This window comes from Chrysochloris asiatica, unplaced genomic scaffold (assembly GCF_000296735.1).
Source record: "Chrysochloris asiatica unplaced genomic scaffold, ChrAsi1.0 scaffold00343, whole genome shotgun sequence".
NCBI classification, from domain to species: Eukaryota; Metazoa; Chordata; class Mammalia; order Afrosoricida; family Chrysochloridae; genus Chrysochloris; species Chrysochloris asiatica.
In genome coordinates this window covers 2,647,209-2,652,416 of record NW_006408861.1, presented here as the reverse complement: position 1 = coordinate 2,652,416, position 5,208 = coordinate 2,647,209, and the positions used below count along the sequence as shown (strand labels likewise).

General features: G+C 36.8%; 1 pseudogene; it reads right to left on the bottom strand.

The window, feature by feature from the left end:
* Positions 1 to 2,768: 2,768 nt before the first annotated feature.
* On the bottom strand, positions 2,769 to 3,924 carry LOC102833624 (annotated as a pseudogene).
* Positions 3,925 to 5,208: the final 1,284 nt, after the last annotated feature.

Below are 5,208 nucleotides of genomic sequence, written 5' to 3'. Positions count from 1 at the left end.
CTTCTCCAGGGACTGGTCTTCATGATAATGTGTCTGAAGTTTGAAAGATGAAGTATTGCAATCCTGGCCTCTAAGGAGCATTCTGGCTGTACTACTTCCAACAGACATTTATTTGTTCTTCTGGCAGTCCATATATCATTATTTATCTCTAACATCATAACTCAAATGCATAAATTATTTTACCATATTCATATGTTTTCCAACTTTCACATGCATATGGGTGAGGTTATTGAAATACTATGGCTTAGGTCTGACACACTTTTTTCTTCAAACTGACATCTTTCCTGTTGGACACTCTAAAGAGGTATAAATTCCCAATGTCTTGTTCTTTAATAATGTCCTCAGTGCACCTTGGACTTCTTCTTTAGCTCTTTGGTCAAATGTGACCTTTTCAAATGTTTAAATATTGACAATTTGTTTTTGCTACACTGACTCAGTGTATTTCTTTCATTTTCTTTTGATGCTTTCTGCATCAGTCAATATTTTGCTCATAGAATAAATAAATAATAAATAGTTACTAGATTTAAAATCAAATAGATATGTAATTGCATATTAGGAGTTCAAAGTGAGAATTGATAATATAAATGTTAATACTTTAATACTTTCTGATTGTCCATATTGATCTAAATTCTTCTCTATAATTTCTATAATTGATACCTTATCATAACTTATGCTTCCAATTTCTTTTTGTTTTGTTTTTAAATTTCATTCTGAGTTTATTTAACATTTCATCTAGTTGAACTCAAATAACCATTGACTCTGACACTGGTCAGACACTTGCTAATACTGAAATAAGCACGGCCAGTCAGTAATATTACAATCATCACTCTTTACATCATATGACTAGAAATAGCAATAATTATTCATCTTTACAAACTTATTGCATCCCGACTAGATTTTCCCCCTGAAATGTATTTCTAGATAAGCAAGATTGCCAATCTTGGTTCATTTGTTGTTTTTGTTTTTTTTGAGAAAAATTATAAATCATGATTAAGTTATACAATTACTTTTTCTATATAAGAACACTGAGAGGCTGAAACATCAATCAACCATTTTTAGAAAAACACATCTCCATATTCAATATTCCTTTTATAACTATGCTTTGGTCCTATCTTCCTTGTGTGTTCATAGTTTTAGTTAGCTCATTAATCTTTCCATGAAGATGGTTACCATTCTATGTTAATGGAGCATCAAATGCCACCTGACATCGGCTGGTCTGAGTGAGACTGGCAGACACTCAAGAGCTTTGAATGCTGACTCTTGCTAAAAGCAGCCTTTAAGTACCTCATGGAGATTGGTCTTAAAATTCCAGGCTTATCCCACTTTTTCAAGGGAAGCATTAAAATATAACCAATGACAACAAATATAACCAAGGCCAGCACGTCATAGGGAAGCCATTTTGCTTTGAAGGGTTTAAGACAGAATTCTCCAGAATTCTATCTTAAATTCTGGTGGCATAAAGACTGACTCCAAATCATCCAAAGCTTCAGATCCATTAATCCTGTCAGAGAAAAGAGGAGCACAGGCACAAGGCACACCATTTTTCCTTTATCAGGAAACTCATTCTAGACACATAATCTGCCAAAATGAAACGAATATCTGTTTTGTTATTTTTTTCTTTCTCCCTCACTTGACATGTATTTGAATTACAATGATCAGCACGTAGTGAAACAATTACCTTATATTATCACTCTGAACACTGATATTTGAAACATAATCCGTGATATTAGATATAGGATATGTGGAATCACTGTAGAAACTTTCAAACAGGGTGGAATGTATTATACAACACTCAAATTCATTTAGGTACTGATTCATAAACACAGGATCACAGCATCTTTCTGAAGGCCAGAGGAATCTATGAAGATGATAAGAAAAGTCAGGGAAAAGGGAGGTGACCAATTGATCTAAAAATGAGCCAAACCAGATTTAACCTGATTCCATCCAGCCATACAGCATTGCATGTTGGTTATACTTTCAAATTTTGATATTTGTTATTTCAGTTAGTTGATTATTTGAAGTAGTTAACTGAGTATAAGATCAACAACTCAAAGGCCCACATCATCACAAGAATTTAAAACAGAATACATTTAACAATCCTCCAAAGACAAATGCATTGGATGCATTTAGTTGCTGGCAGCAGGGAAGTCTTATCCTTCAGATCTGTTGTGCTGACTACAGACGGTTTAGGAAGAAGTCTTTATGCTATGCATTCAAAAGTTCATCTCCTACTTGGGACCTGCCCAATGTTCAACCTGGGAAGTGAACTACTCTTAATCTATAAGGGCAATTTTTACAATTGGCCTAAGAACTTTTGTTTTTTCCTAAATTACTTCTGAGGTTTCCTTGATTTAAAACATGACTGGGCTGAAAATTCAGTATTTTAAACAGATTCCCTCTTCACTGATTGATAATAAATATGTATTGAATATATACTAAGCACCGTACTTTACGTTTAGTAGTCTTTTCTAAAACCCTAAGTGAGGGCTAGGACACTGTCTTGGGAAAACAATGATTATTAAAAAAAAACTACAGAAGGGTATTTCTGTAATCTACATGATTCAACTGGAAGGGCTCAACAAGTGTCAGGTAACCTGGCTGCACCAGGTGCTGTGTTCTATGCAGCAGCTTCTATAAGAAGGCTAACGTGGCTCTTGGAAATGTTTTAGTAGTTAGTAGAATACAGGTCGAACGAGGTTTCCCTCATCACTGTGGCTGCACCCTGTTTGTGGCTGGCAGGGTGAGCCCCAGAGGTTCCACTTCCTCCTTTACAATCCCTTGTTAAAGTACACATGCGTAGTTCCGGATAAGTCTCTTGAATCTTGGCTTGCCGGTCAGCCAAAACTGTCACAGACATGGAACTTTTCTGAGGAAACAGAGCACAGCAGAGGAGAGTAGCAAATACCAAACAGAAGCCAACTAATCCAACTTGAATTGATGCAGTCGTCCAGGGTAATCTCTTTAAGAAGGCTTTCTTTTCCAAAGTGTTCATGATAAATGGAGGTATCACCATGCCAGGGGCTGCCATGAGGATCCTAGAGACAACAACTTGTGTGATGGCTTGCTTGGCAGCATTTGACGATTCACCCAGCCGGTTCCCATTTTTGTCTGTGACAGGAATGCCAACCTTGAGCTCCCTTTGCCTCATTAATGGAATATTAATGGAATTAGCAGCAGCTACGGCAGCAAAAGGAGCTCTGGTAGCGGAGAGGTTACCAATAGGGCTGCTAACCCAAGGTCAGCAGTTTGAAACTAACAGCTGTTCCGTGAGAGAAAGATGAGGCTTTTTGCTTCCATAAAGACTTAAAGCCTTGGAAACCCTGTACAGGGTCGCTATGAGTCGGAACTGACTGCACTGCATATAACCACCACGGCAGCAAAGGGGACAAAACGTCCTATCAGGGGTGAGATATGCTTGGTTAGTGCATTAAGTCCTAAAGCTGTTGCTACAGCACTGGTTGTTACAGAAACATAGGTTGTTCCCAATTCATTTACAGTGAGAGGGCGTCTCTGCTTCTGTTGGTGTAATTGACTACCGCGTTGAAGGACTGGTTAACCCACTGCCTGAAGAGCACTGCTGGTATAGACCTATACAACGTCATCATGCAGCCAGTGATGGTCATGGTCATTGGAATCTGAGCTGACATTCTTCCCCAAAATCATCTTTTCACCCTTGTCAGGATGAAAGGCTGAATCATAGATGTACTTTACTCTCCATAACTCATTTTCCGTAAGACCAGGAGGCACAATTCCTTGTCTGTAATCATGTATTGTTTTTCCTGCATTATCTACTGCTTCGTTGGTTAACAGGATGTTCCTGGGGTCAATTACAGTGAAGAAATGATTGGTGCATCCAACAGAAGTCCTTTGGTCCCACCGAGACTCCTTAACAATGATGTTTGGTGGTAGTTCTCCTGACATTGTTTGTACTAGACTTTGAATTGCGATGTTGGCAAAGAATATTAAATATACTATGGACTGTCAGAAGAGCAAACAAATCTGTGTTGGAAGAAGTATTGTCAGAATGCTCCTCAGAAGTAATGATAGCAAGACTTCGTCTCATGTACTGTAGACATGTCATCAGGAAGGACCAGTGCCTCTCCTCTGGCCCCCCGCGCAGCTCGCCGGTCCAGCTCCGCACCACCTCCGCTGTCACTGGAAAAACACTTCTCCCTCCAATTTCTTATATACGTGTATTTTCACTTTCATTTTTCCAAAACAGGAATAATTGAAAGCAGTGTTAGATTTCAGTAGGAATCAAGGTAAATTTGAGCAGTCAGTTCTGGAGAGCTATTATAAAAGAAAATTAAATAAATGAGGATCAGATGTTTTATAAAGAGATTAAGTTTGAGCTACATATGTCCTTATTCCTCAATCCTGACACTATATTTTAAACCATTAAGAGAGGTTTTTGTTTTGTTTTTAATCCTTAAACTGAGGCTGCCCCTAATGTAAATAATAAGAATGTTAGGGTTTAGGGCCAGAGATCAATTTTTTAAGCCTTGAGAAATGACTGTCAAATTTTATATGCACAGAAATCAGCTAGAGATTTTGGTAAAAAGTTGATTTTGAATTAACTGTGTGGTGTGTGATTTGAGTTTGTATGTATTGTTTAAAACTCTCAGATTTTGCCAGCATAAATTAAAGTATTAGATGCTATGTTGATTTCCTTACATTATAATTCTTATTATTTGAACGATTTCTAACATGCTAAGAGCTTGTAGTGATCTTTTTATAATTGTAGTGACCATGGAATTATAGGCTATTTAAAGAATATGTGATCACTACTTACAAAACCATGTTTTGAAAAAAAGGAGCAGAAAATAATGGAAAGATCAAAATTCATGAAGTTATCAACAAGTCTTTTCATGGGTCACTATAGAATAATGAAAAATACTCACACTCATACTAGGTATTGTTTCAATTCTGTTAGGTTATCAAGTTAGTTCTCCTGACATTGTTTGTACTAGAGTAGATATGTATTCTCTAGAGACAAAAGAGACAATTGAGAAACACAAAGAGAGTCACAGACAAAGAGAAAGCTTAAATTATATCCAGCAGCCCAATTGTCTTACTTGATTTAGTAACTACACTTTAAGAGTTTTACAATCATCCATACATTTATTTTGTAATCTTAGCTAGAAACTTGTTACACCAATCATAAATCTCAACATCTTATTAAAAATCTTTCTATTTCCACTACCACAA